At 39.6% G+C, this 14,471-nt stretch overlaps 1 pseudogene; it reads right to left on the bottom strand.

The window, feature by feature from the left end:
• Positions 1 to 12,928: 12,928 nt before the first annotated feature.
• Positions 12,929 to 13,233, bottom strand: LOC123796621 (cytochrome c pseudogene; annotated as a pseudogene).
• Positions 13,234 to 14,471: the final 1,238 nt, after the last annotated feature.

Here is a 14,471-nt window from a genome sequence, read left to right as displayed (position 1 = left end):
CTGGGTTCTGGTTTTAGTTTTGTCTATTTTCTTTTCATTTCTCACTGGGGAGCAATAGATCCTGGCCCCTGGCCTGTTAATTCCTTCTCTTCACACCCCTGGCCCTACAAATTTCCTCTCATTGTCATCTGAAAGCACACTCAACACTGCCTTCTAGACTTTCCCGGAGCACTGAGAAGTGAGTTGTGCCATTGTTCTTGAGACGTTAAGATTCCATTGGGTCACACATGGCTAAATTAGCATTTAAGAAATATTATTTGGAGAGAAAAAGTAATTGTAAGGATAGAAAAGTGATAAAAGTCTTCTTGAACAACCAACGATCCTTCACACATTGGATAATAAGATGTATTCATGCTTTGATTGTCTTTGCAAACCTACGAAAAAAAGGAAAAGGTGCCTAGAGAAAGAGGATGTCAAGAGTTCAAAATAATATGAAATATTATGAAATCAACTCATAATCTGAAACCCTAAGTTCATTAGCCCTCACAAAAGCCAGAGCACATTTGTTCACAAAAAGAAAAATATGAAAAATAATTTACAAGTATATTAATAATTTAAACTCAGGCCACACCAAAAGAAAATGTAATGGTAATTTGAGAAATTAAATTAGTCACTAATTACAATTTTAAAGACTAACACCAGTTATAGTGTAAGAAGTTAGACATTAACTAGGAATCATTACAAATGGGTTTTACATGAGAGGTTAGGATGGGCCAATCCCAGGGCGGGATGTTAACTGTTTTAACCATTTGAATTTATTATTTGTTCTCGTGTCCTTAATTTGCATCTTCATTCTTCTCAGGATTAAAAATCTAGAGTGTGTTTATCAAAAATTATCTGAGAAATTATGTCCTTTCCTTTCTCTGGTTCTTACGTATTTGTGCAGGCAGCATGCTGAGGTAGAAATAACTTTGCATTTCAAGTAAAGTTTAATTGGCTGAACTCCATAGCATTATCATAGACAGAACAGAAGATTATTTCTTTCCTTGGGCCCCTGTATCAGTTTTTTGTTTGTTTGTTTTGTTTTGTTTTGTTTTTTCTGGTGAGGGCGAAGATGAGAAAATCACATCCACTGAAGGATCTGTGTCTCAGTCACCACTCACGAGAATCAGCCTATGCTCTTTGGTTCTCTTCTGTCTTCCACAATCAATGAACTTTAGTTCCTTCAAGAAATAAAATGAAGGAAAGCTGGTTAATGCATGATTGACTAAATTATTATTTATTCAGTCTGGAAGTACTTTTTGTTTGTCTCAATATTTTTAATATTCATTTTTTGTTTCCATGATGATTGATAGGTTGCTTGCTTTCTTTTTCTTTCTTTCTTTCTTTCTTTCTTTCTTTCTTTCTTCTTTCTTTCTTTCTTTCTTTCTTTCTTTCTTTCTTTCTTTCTTTCTTTCTGAATATATCCTATTTTAAATAATCACCTTTTTTCTTTTAGAATATTCTGTTAACTTTCAAACAATGTCTCTGAATTCAGATAGTCTCTTGCATATTAAAATCAAAACTACACATTTTCATCAGGTTAACCTTGCTTGCTCTTCATTATGATTACGTGTTTAAAGATTTAAAGAAACAAAAGTTCTGGGGCGCCTGGGTGGCACAGCGGTTAAGCGTCTGCCTTCGGCTCAGGGCGTGATCCCGGTGTTATGGGATCGAGCCCCACATCAGGCTCCTCCGCTATGAGCCTGCTTCTTCCTCTCCCACTCCCCCTGCTTGTGTTCCCTCTCTCGCTGGCTGTCTCTATCTCTGTCGAATAAATAAATAAAATCTTAAAAAAAAAAAAGAAACAAAAGTTCTAAGTGTTTTTTTAATTGTCTAATAAATAAATTTGCGGTTATTAGCTTGACATTGAATGTTCTCTAAGACTGGGCCCCAACTTACCTTTTCGGCCTTGTTTCTGAATACTCTCCCTTGGCAAAATACTTCTCCCAAATAGGAATGTAGACCTTCCAGCTACAAAATAATATTTGAGGTTGCATAGGCAGCTAAAGGGGATCTCTATAGAGGAAATAAATAGAAAGAGTGAAATCTATCCTTTAAGGGAATGTCCAACATCTAAAGGCCAAATCCTCAGAAAAAAATTTTTTTGATTCCTACATATGCTGGATAGAGAAGAGCTGAAGGAAAATGCAGCCGAAGATGGATGTTAGGAATTTAGCTTCTAACCTCCTGCTGTAGTTGGATACTAGGACTGTATTTGAGTTTGGTCACATCTAGAGGAAACCATAGGCCAAGATGAGTTCAGATCCTAGGGGTTTGGGAGCTGACAGGCAACCACCTTAAAATCAGACTTACCATTCTTGTGTCACTCAATTTGTAATAAGTAGCACTTAGTAAGTACAGATTAAATGAATAAATGACTTAATAGATCATAAAGTGCATGTTCTCGCCAATTGCCTAGGATATCAGATTGGATCTTTCTTGGCCATCCGAGACATCCAGAAGCCACAAATGGAGAGCCACACGTATTTTGGGCAAGATGGGTCTGGTGGCAGTCTGGCAGCTCTGGGCAGGATAGCCAAGAGTGGCTACCTAAGGACTGTAAGGCAGTGCCTGAAAGTTGGATAAGTCTATGATTTTAATGGCGTCCAAAGGCAAATACGAGTCACCAGAAAGGGGAAGAGTTATCAATAAAATGTAAATGGAACAAAGGAGCTTAAGAAGCAATCTTTGATCATTTAGAGAAACTACGCAAGATGGTTTAGTGTCAGAAGTCACATCCTTGTTAATAGTCTCTCTCAAAACTATTCACCTTCCCTGGCTCAAATTTCAGGCTCCACAAGTGCATTTCTCATGCCTGAAACGGGTGGGAAGATTGTTGCCAGGAAGAGGATGCGTACGGAAAGGGCACACAAATTATTTTGGTTGGAGAAACAACACATCTATCATTATAAATAGAATATGTTTAGCATATTAGGAACAATTTTATTCACTCGGATCTACGGAGACAATGTTTTTTGTTCATTTGTTTGTTTTCCTGGATTAAATTGTGGATCCACTGGTTTCACTTAAAAACACAGGACACACAGCAAGTCACAGGGTCACGCGACTCACTGAAGCCTCCCGACAGCCTCCTCCCCAACTTTGTCCCTGGGTCTCCCTCCACCTAACCACTCCTACTTCAGGATATATCTATTTTCCACCATCTCTTCCTTGTTTCAGACAATATGAAAGACAATGACTGCTCCTTAAGTCAAATTTGAAGAGGCTTCTTTTAAGGTGAGTAATGAGCACCGAGAAGAAAGCAAATCTTCAGAGCAGCTCAACTCAGGAGGATCTGAAAGGAAAAATACAGCCATTCCAGGAAGAAATACTGTGGGGCTCAGGGCCACAGCTGCGGCAGTGCAGAATTGGCCAATTTAATTTTCTGTTGTGTAGGGCTCTGTTAGCAAAGTGACCTGAGAGGGCTGGATTAAAAATAACAGAGACATTCATTTTCTGTTATAGTTGTCTTGGTTTGCATTTTATGGTTTTTTTTTTTTTTTTTTTTTTTTTTTTTTTTTTTAATGCAGTGTCTTGAATTGTTCCCTTCTAAGGGGCTGGTTGCAGTTTAATGCTGGGCTAAGACATATTTCCATTGCCTTTAGCTGCTTTATCTCATCAGAGATAAGGATCAAGTCATTTTGGAGCCAAAGAGAAGAGCCAGGGCTCCTTCAAAGCACTGGCAAATCTAACTCTCAGAGCTACAACCGTCTGGAATAAGGGCCTGCTGCTGCAGACAGCAGTCCGTCACCGAAGGCGTGAGGCTGAGCCTTCAGCCTAACTGCTTGCTGGATTTTGTAACGGGGGAAATTGCTATTGAGTATATGTTTGGGTCAGAATCTGTAGATTTCGGCTGGCATATTATACAGCATTTTGGCTGGATTGGTGATGGGCTATCCGGACAGATTACTAACTTTAATGTTACTTTACTTTTGTGTTCTTTATAGTGTCTTTCTCCTGAACTATGTATGGGGCCAGATGAATCTTTTGCTTACTGCCTTTTTTTTAATTTAAGTTCAATTTAGTTAACATATACTGTATTATTAGTCTCAAAGGTAGAATTTAGTGATTCATCAGTTGCATAAGATAAATATGAAATAAGATAAATTTCACTCATATGTGGAATTTCAGAAACAAAAAGAGGTGAACCTACTGCATTCTAATTATAATACTATAAGATTGAAATGAAAGACAGGGTGGGGAAGGGGTTGACAGAGAGGGTCTATTGCTGGTGGCTGAAATAAAAAGGATACCATCACACATGAATGACCAGGACCAGGGATGGTATCGCTGCATTAAAAAGGTATCATGGGTCAGTAGAGTTGGGGAAATCTATAAAGTCCATATAATCCCAATCCAAATCCTGCCAGGACTTTTTTTTTATATCTATTAACAATCTGATTTTTAAATTTATGTGGGAAGGAAAAAATTATATTGAAAAATAGCAAAGTTGGAAGACTCACACTACCTCATTTAAGTCTTATTATAAAACTGTAGTGATCAAGACAGTTTGGAATTGGTGTAAAATGGACACACAAAAACCAGCAGAAAAGAATGGAGAGTCCAGGAATAGGTCCACATTCATACAGTCTACTTATTTTTGACAAAGGTACAAAAACAATTCCATGAAAAGACAAGAGTCTTTTCTACAAATGGTGCTAGAAAGATTAGACTTCTATTGAAAACAAAGAAGGGCTTCAGCCTATGTTTCACATCTTATATAAAATTAACTCAAAATGCATCATACACATACAGATAAACTGTAAAACTATGAAACTCCTAGAAAAAAATGGATAAAATATCTGTGACTCAGGTTAAGCAAAGTGTTCTTCTATATAACTCTGAAGCATGATCCATAAAACTTTTTAAAAATAACAAATTAGACTTTTCCAAATTTTAAATCTCTTGCTATGCAAAAAAAAACCATGTTCAGAGACCGAAAAGACAAAGCTACAGACTGGGAGAAAATGTTTGCAAATCATAATTGACAGGACTTGTTTGCAGAATATACAGGAAACTTTTAAAAACTCAACAACAAAAACAAATACAATTAGAAAATGGGTAAAAAAATCTCCAGCAGACCCTTTACCAAAAATGCATGGCAAGTGAGCAAATGAAAAGATGTTCAACGTTATTAATCGAAACTGCAGTGAGATTATACTAGACACCTACTGGAATGGTTAAAATTAAGTGTGATTTTATCGTACATAGATCTGACATTACACAGAATTGATGAGCATACAGAGCAACTGGGAGTCTCATACATCACAAACCGGGACAACGACTTTGGCAAACCATTTGACAGTTTTATATAAAATTAGACATACATTAACCACATGACCCAGCAAACACCATCTGAGTATTTAAGGTAAATGAAACTTATGCTCGTACAACATTTATCTGACATTCTGAAAAAGACAAAATTATAGAAACAGAGAACAGGTCAGTGGCTGCCAAGATGTGGGGCTGAAGAACATCTGACCAAAGGGGCAGCAGGAGGAGATCATTTGGGGTGAGGAACTCTTCTGTATCTTGCTTCTGGTGGTTGATACATGACTCCCTGCATTTATCAAAACCCATAGAGCTATCTACCATGAAGAGTTAATTTTAAACTATGCAAATCAAACAAAATAAAACAATTATAAAACATATAATGGATTGGTTTGGCAAACTACAACGTCTATTTTAGTTTGGTTTAACTATGAATGCCTGCAATTGCGATTTCTGGATCAACTGATGGTCCTGCAGACATAAGCATTAAGGGTATATAGGGTCCATGGAATTGATGGGAGCAAAGGAGAGGGCCAGCAAATATTGATGAGTATTGAGATTAGCATGACTGGGGCTCTTTCTATGCTCTTTTTTTTTTTTTAAAGATTTTATTTATTTATTTGACCCAGAGAGACAGCCAGATAGAGAGAACACAAGCAGGGGGAGTGGGAGAGGAAGAAGCAGGCTCCCAGCAGAGAAGCCTGACGTGGGGCTTGATCCCAGAACGCTGGGATCACGCCCTGAGCCAAAGGCAGACGCTTAACGACTGAGCCACCCAGGTGCCCCTCTTTCTACGCTCTTAACATGTATGATTTATTTTCATGTTGATGAGTACTACTACTCTCATTTGATGGATAATGAAATTGAGGCTTGTTCATAGGGGGAAATAACCCACTTTTCTGAAAACACTGCTTCTACATACAGAATACATAACAGTAACCCAGGCCCAGAGGTCAAGGGGAATGAAAGTTAAGAAATAGGCAAGAAGGCATTAAACAAAATTCTGCATAAAGTTTAACAATTTCCTTTGATTTCCAATGATGACTCTGAAGAGTGTTGGGGTGTGGTGGGGAAATGGTGGCTGGTCGGTAATGCAAATAAATGGAATTATAGATGTCAAAACAGCCACACCCAAGGAGCATTTCACTTTCTAATGTGAAGGTGTGTGCTGGGGATACACCACAGGGCTCCGTGCTGTTCTGTCATATCAAATACAACTTGAGAGAAGGCATATCGTGCATGCTTATCACATTCACATGTAATACAGAGGTAGATAAATATTTTATGTATGAGATGGTATATTCAAAATATCATGCCAGGCAAAAAAATATGAGAACAAGTAAACACTTGAAATTCAGCAGGAAACATTCACATCAATATAAACATGTGCATTTTAGTTAAAAAAAATTGTAAATATAGTGCATTGCTAACATTTTGTGAGAAGAATGAGATAAGCACATAGAACGTGTTTTTTAGGGTGCTTATCTGTACCTCTTAAATTTCACAGAATTAGGAAGAAAACAAATAGAGGATGATAAATCTTGATTTCTTAACCAGTTTGGGGAACACAAATTTGAATCTTTTGTTGGCCAAATTATAATATAAATAACAATGTGGCTATCAGTTATGCTTCATCTCAAGCTGTGTTAACGGAGGTGTAGAAAAGAACTGACATCAATAGAGATGTTGGGTCAGCGTCTCTGCTCTGATCTGACTGTTTTTGAAGCTGGCTTTTGGTTTTACTGCCTGTGCGCGCGCGCGCATGTCAGCCCCGGTTGAGCTCTAGCGGGCAAACAGTAATATTCCTGATGGAAGTGAGCAGCGAGATAGCGAACCTCAGTTTTCTTATCTGTTAAATAAAATAATTAATTTTTTTCATTTACTCAGGGTGTACCTTGAGTAACAAAATAGTGCCTGACACTGTTCCCAGGGCTACAGTTACAGCGGTGAATTTAAAACAACAACAACAACAAAATGAAGATAATATGATCCGCCATTTTGCACTATTGTCAGGATTCAAGACACCTGGTTAGTATATGTGTTCAGTCATTGCTGAGGGTGATGGTCCTGGCAGAGTGAGCAAGTTAGGATAAGTATAACATTTTATATCCTGATGACTTTTAGAAATTTTTTACAAAGGTGCTGATTTGCCAAGACAGAATTAAACAATTTGGCTGGTCTAGGCCGTTACTTCAAAAATCACTCTGGGCATTTTAGTGAGAACCCCATTAAAATGTCTCCTTCTGATCACTGATTCATTCTAACCGCATTGCATGCCTGGCAAATTTGATATTTTAAAACCTTTTTGAAACTGACAGAAAAAAAAAAACAGCATAGAAAAAAAGGGGGGGGCCTGTTTGATTCGTCAGGCCTCTGTGGATGGCTGTATAGTCTAGGGTGGGGAGGAACAGTCTTGCTGGCCAGCAGCCACCGAGCACCAAGGATTGGAGCCCCCTGGAAAGCTGATAAACTGAGCAGCTGAAAGCAGAGACAAACTCAACCAGCACTGAAGCCTCCTGGGGAGTCATTAGAATCTCTTCTGCCAGACTCAGAAGTCACAAAATATAAGGGCCCTAGTGGGCCCTGCTCAAACCCTGACCGGGATAGAGTAACTCTCAAAGGTAAAAAAAAAATGACTTTGGTCCCTCTAGAAAGAATAAGAGGAGCTTATATTAATTACCACCGATTACAGAGGGAGAGAAAGAACCACCTTTTAAGGAGGGCAAGGCAAATTGAAATTCTATTTGTGTAACTTTCACTCCGAGGGAAAGAATGTAATGGCCCTGTGGCTTCTGTGCCATGTCACGTTGCTCCTCTGGCCTGGTCGGCCAGCTAGGGGTCAACCAAAGGCCGTTTCTGGATGTTTGACTTTCATTAAGGTGTATTTTCAATGTGTCTAGGAATATGTTAGCATATTTATCCTGGAGTCAGAAAATCACACCATGAATTCTTGCTGAAGTACAGTAAGAATGAAGTGATTGAGACAGATACTTTATAATAAATAATTGCTCAGTACTGCTTGTTTGGCATGTAGGTAAGGTTTTTCTTTTTGTTGTTGTTGTTGTTTACAGTTCTTGGCCCATAGCCTAAGCATGCTAGAACCATGTGTAGGACAAGTCTCTGGGTCACCAGCACTAGCTAAGAATGCTTAGACGTGTTTTTCCATTAATCAGTGATTTGCTTAGAATCCACCATTTGGCAAGCATGGCAAAACCCTCCTTGCTGAGGTTCTATCACTGCTTCCTTCAAACTGTTTACTCATTAATGGGAGAGAAAGAGAAATCCAGTGTGTGACTGGAAATTGGAAATTTTATGGTCTGTTTCATCTCAAACTGAGTAACAGCATTGGAAAGCCACCAGAAGGGCTTCTCAGAGATTAAGTGCAGAACCGAGTCTCCAAGAACAGGTCTATGTTACTCAGGTGAATGTGGATGGAGGTGAGGGGGAAGAGGAAATACTAAATGGGAGAGACAGTAGGAGGACTGCCGGATGCTTCGGAGAACTTGACCTGAAAATTTTGGGAAATAGATCTGTAGTCAGACAGCCACCAAAAAATGACACTGAAACAGCAGTAGGAATCGCAGAGTGAGTGGTTCTGCTAAGGAGCTTTATCCTGACAGCAAAACAGCTTCCAGTGAGCCACAGTGTTTCCTTTTCCCCGGGATGTGGTTGTGTCAAGATAATTTAGGGCATTTTGGTTGGATTACAGAGAGTTCTCCAGCCCAGAGATGTGTGCCGAACAGTTGAGAACACTCAGCAGGATGTCTGCTGGAGGGAGGGGAACAAAAAGGTGACATCTGGCATTAGGAAGAAGTTCCCCTAAAGAACCTCTGTTTGTGGACTCTGCAAAACAGCGCCCGTCAGACTGACTAGGGAAGTGGGTCTTCCCTTAATGGCCACTTCTACACCAGGCTTCAAGAGCTGAATATGTTAAAAGTTAGGAAGTTCTTTGGAATTGGTCATAAATAAAACATAGGATGATTATGACATTAGTGATTGAATCACACCTATTTCTGTGATATTAGTAATTCTGCAGGGTAGATTAAGCTCTTAAATCAGAGCGCTTACAAGCATGGAGCAAGCAAGCCTGGTGGTGAATGTTTCATGTCTAGCGCTCATCAGGATCTCATCAGGCTGGTGAGGAAGACTCTGGGATGTGGGCTTGAAGGAGTTGAAAACAGTTCTATAGAAGCTTTCGTGGAATGCTTTCCTTTCTTTTTAAGGATTTTTATTTATTTGACAGAGAGCCAGAGAGAAAAAGGACGAGGGGGGGAGGGTCAGAGGGGAAGCAGACTCCCCATTGAGCTGGGAGCCCGACAGGAGACCCGATCTTGGGACTCTGGGATCATGACATGAGCTGAAGGCAGATGCCTAACCCCACTGAGTCACCCATGCGCACTGTGGAATGCTTTTCACTTCTGTAAGTAAAAGTCGTCGGCACCTGAAATCCTCAAAGGCGTGGCAGGCGGGTTACGCAGTTTGTGGACCATGCCTGTCCCTTTTTCAGGAACAAATTGTCCCGTCCTGCTCACTTGTGGCTCCCCAGTGTCCATAACTGCCTGCCCCATGGCATTTCCCCTGTAGTGGTCTGTTGTGCATGCTCTTCTGGGGTTCCACAAGGGGCGTTATTGCTCTTTGTACTTGGCCCTGCTCCTGTGGAATTGCTCCAGCCCCCAAGTGACATGCCCTGATCTTTGGTTTGATGGTCACAACGGAAGCAGGCTTCAGGGCACGTGAGGCAAAGGGCATGCAATTTGAAGCTTTGTTAGGCTCATGTTCAACTTCAGCTTTTCTCCCAGAGGCTTTTGTCGTCTTGAGTGACTCCCATACTTGAGTTTTTCTTCATGAGAAAATGAAGAATATTAGTCAAATTTTGATCTAAGATTTTGCATGTCCCCAAATATAATGACCTCCTCTGACTTGAAAGAACGGGAACAGTTGCAACGTGCCCCCGTACTTCATCCAGAATCTCCTAAACCTCGCTTCCACAGAGGATCTAAAACTGATGCAAGCCCAGTGATGTGCTGATTCATGACTCAGATCACCGAGTGGCCATGCCCTCTGTCAGCACTGTAATTTCACTTCCAGCAGAAGGGACCTGAGCTCAAATCTAATTTAAAATTTTATTTTGTTGCAATCCTCTAGATATCTGCCCTACACTTTCTTGGAAGCAGGCTGTTTCCGAGCAAAGCAGATCTCTTGATACAGGATGTTACAAGCTTCCAAAGGGACTCTGCTCTAAGATGCATCTCTCACAGACCTTACCAAAATTTCTGCGTTAGAAATCTTAATATTATTAATTTTATATATTTATTAAAAAGGACATTTCTCATCATTATTAAATAAAAAATAGTATAATAAGACATGGGTGAAAGATATTTTTCCCAATACATATGAAGAAAACATAACAAGTAAAATAAATGATATCCATTGATGTAAAAGTCCAAATCCTTTCACAAACACTTAGCTGAAACATAGCTACTAGTATTTAATTCTATACATTGTGCTAGGGATCAGGGGTATAATAATAAATAGATATACTAGATATCTAGGTAGATGTAATAGATATAATTCCTTTTGTCAAGGAATTCAGAATATAGTAAGGAGTAGAGGTAGTAGAGAGATAGATCATTGTAACTTGATGTCAGCATTCCTGTGCTGAGGATAAGCCCAGAGAATCTTACAAGCACAAAAGGAAAGCATTCGATACGGTAAGCTTGTGTTGGAGAAGAACTTGCTGGGGTGTTGGGGTCATGCAGGGGCAATGGCTGGATGACAAAGAAAAGGTCTTCCAAGAAGAAGAACAACACGAATAGTCTAGATTCCAGAAAAGGCATGGAATGAGCGAGAAGTCAGATAGCATTTACATTGCTACAGTGAACAGTAAACAGTGGGATCAAAGAGTGATGGGAAGGAGGTGAGGTTGGATGCCAGGCAGTCAGCTTGTGCTGGGATGAAAGCAATGGGGTGAAAGGGATGAATTTTATACTCAAAGCAGACATTTTTAAGAGAATTTTAGAAATCAGTCAGTCCAGGAAGTCAATACCACTAACTGAATAAGGAACATAAAGAGGAAGGGAAACGGAAAGAAAGCTCTGTAAATGGCAACATGTGAGGCCTTTGGAGAGCAAGATTGCCAAAGAATCGTAAATATTGGGCTGACCTTTCCTCCTGGTACGGGTAAGCTTGTTGCAAGGGCAGAGTGTATGTTGGGTGCATGTTGAGGTAGTGAGGATGGGTAGGCATCCAGTTGTTCTGCGATTGTGAACAGTGGACCTTGAGAGTTGGCCTTCCTGAGATTGAGTCTATTCTTCTTACTAGCTGATCCTTTTAAAGACTCCTGAAATGTTTCTTAGTCTCCAGGCCAGAATTTCTTCCAGGGCTGGGATCGTGTCTTTGTACTCTTGTGTGTGATCATAGGTAAGTCCCTTCCTTTTCAGACTTGATTTTCTAATCTCTAAAATGGGACCAATGTTCTCAGGATCAGTTGATAGGAAGTGCATAAGAACACCTCTCCCTGGGACTCATGCTCACTGCAAGAAGTCAGTATGTGTTAGTTTTCTATTTCATTTGCTCTGTTTGATAATGGTAATGACTTCATAAAGGTTGATCAGCATGCTTTTGTGGATTGGAAATGTGATTAAGGAAACTAAATGGACTTACCTTGATGACAGCGTCAAACAATTTCGTGTGTGGACCTTCATTGCATTTGAAGTTAGTAAAGACGGTTCTGTGCCTCAGTGTGACAAAGTGACAAAAGGGAGCCTAGGGTAAGACATCATCAGTTGTCCACTAACCCAGATACTGGTCATAATAACTCCTGCTAATACACACTATCGGTCTATTGGCACAGGAATAATAAGGCCAGGAAATGCAAATCAAACCTCATTTATTTGGACCCATTGCAGGAGAATCTGGAAGGTGCTGCTGAACCCCTAAGGCTGAACTCTGTTAGCCTTGGAAGACACATCCTTAGACCAATTTGGAGGACATTTGGAGGACAGTTAGTGAAAAGCTTATGTTCGAGATAGTTCATTTACCTTTTCAGTAGCTATTTTTTTGAGAAGTGTTAAATATTCTTTATTTAATATTATACATAAACCACACTAAAATGCCTTTCATTATGCATAAGGCAACATTTTAGATGCAGGGAATTTTAATTAAATTGGCCTAGTTAAGACCAAAAAGATAAAGAGGACCTTGCCAGCTTATCTTCAACCTTGCTTTTAACAGGCTAATGAACACAACTTGAAACACAGCTGAGTCCTGCTGTTCTGAGAGAGTGAAGGGATTTCCTCAGTATTTAAATATTTTAATATAACCAGTTATAGAAATCTAAATATAAAACCAATCTCTATAAGTTTAGAGATGGCATTTACCATCTCAGTGAAAAGCTGCACACTACTAATGAACTCCAATCATAATTTTAGAAGGGGAAAATGGTGACAGCACTTGTGGAACCAGAATTACTATCAAAGTTCAAAAAGCTGATCATACTCACTTCACTACAAGCCAATCTTATTTCAGTCAGGACTGTCCAAAAGAAACATTCTATCAGCCATTCATGATCTGAATTCTGGTGTATGAGATCAATTTAATTATGGTACACATAAAAAAAAAAGTCATGAGACATTTTTGTTTTGTCATAAATGAGGCAATGGCCAACTATTACCCCTTAGTAGCTTTTTTTGAGATCAGCTATCAAGTCTGCCCTTTCCCCTGTCTTCTTAATACCAGAGAAGATCATTTCTGTTCCAGGGCTGGACTTGGGATTCTCCAAATACTCCATCGGTGTCTCCTCTCCCAAGGTGATGCCTTCATTCTTGTTGGCATCCCTGTAAGAAAATCCAGGGGCCTGACCTGTCTTTCTCCCAAATAAACCACGGAGATTTGGCCCAGTCTTGTGCTTGCCTCCCTTTTCCACAGTATGGCACAGATTTTTTGAATAAAAATCTTCTTGCCCTTCTCAACACCACCCATTTTTAAATTGCTCTTTTGTTGCACGCGAAACAAGAGTGTCGGCTTGCAAACCAGCCGGACGCCCTGCTCTCTTCAGTAGCTATTTTGTATCCACGTGGTTACACACTCAGATGATGGCAAGGATTCACGAACGGAGAGAAGTGCAAAATAAAACCTATTCCTCAGCAACACTTTATGTTGGTCAGGGAAGTGATGTTGATCTTCCATTTATTAATTCAGTAATTGTGCTAAGTGCTTTATATACATTATTTTGGTTAATATACCCAACAAGCTTATGATATATACAGTATTGTCTTTTTTAGAGATTAAGCCAACCGGGCCTAAGAGAAGTTAAATAAATTGCCTAAGGTTACACTGCCAGTTAAGAAGCAAGCTAGACACCTGATTCCTGGTTTACCTGCAGCCGGCGTTCATGGAAATTGCTATACCCTCCTTTGTCGGATGATGGAAAGGATATTTCCACTAAATGAAATTCACAGGGCAAACATGGAAACCACATAAATGAATATACGTGGAAATTTTTTTATTAAGCCAAAGTTGTTTAGCATGAGAAGGGTAGGTATTGGGTCTGTACCACACCCAAAGCCGCATACCATGCAGAGATGCCAAATGAGCACTTGTGCATGCAGTTGACCTCCGATTTTGAATTAGAAAAGAAGTTCAATTAGAAACAAGCAAGTGGGGCAAAGCGGTAGGGGGTGGGGCGCTGATAGATGGAATTGCCATGACCTATATGTGGATTACTCATTTCTTCCAACTTAGGGAGCAGAAATGTTTCTCACCCCACCAAATACCCTGGACAGAATGACATCTTCTTCCGATTATTCCTGCAGCATCGGCACTTATTTCTCACTCGCCAAAAGTCTCTGAAATTGCCTTCTGTGGAAAATGTTTCCAGATGTCTAGAGTCAGAAATCACATTTCCTTGAGGAACAAAGCAGTATATTAATAGATTCTAGAAGACATCATATGTGACCTCTTTGTTTTAAACGTATTTTCTGGGTTTTATATATATTCTTTATAGTAACAGTGCATAGCTGATGGCAAACATGATTATTCTTTTTCACTGTGTTTAATTAAGTTGCCATAAATTTCAATTAAGTTTCTCTCCTAGAGATGCATAAATACCTAGTAAACGAAAATCAACAGGTGATGCATTCTGGTTTTCTAGTGGTCTAGTCACAGTGCCGTCTGTTCCTTTGGTAACCAGTTCACGTGCTCTTACCATTATTGCACTT

Source organism: Ursus americanus, chromosome 1 (genome assembly GCF_024610735.1).
Source record: "Ursus americanus isolate L20-20 chromosome 1, mUrsAme1.1.p, whole genome shotgun sequence".
In the NCBI taxonomy this organism is placed as follows: Eukaryota; Metazoa; Chordata; class Mammalia; order Carnivora; family Ursidae; genus Ursus; species Ursus americanus.
This window is presented reverse-complemented; position numbering and strand designations above follow the sequence as displayed.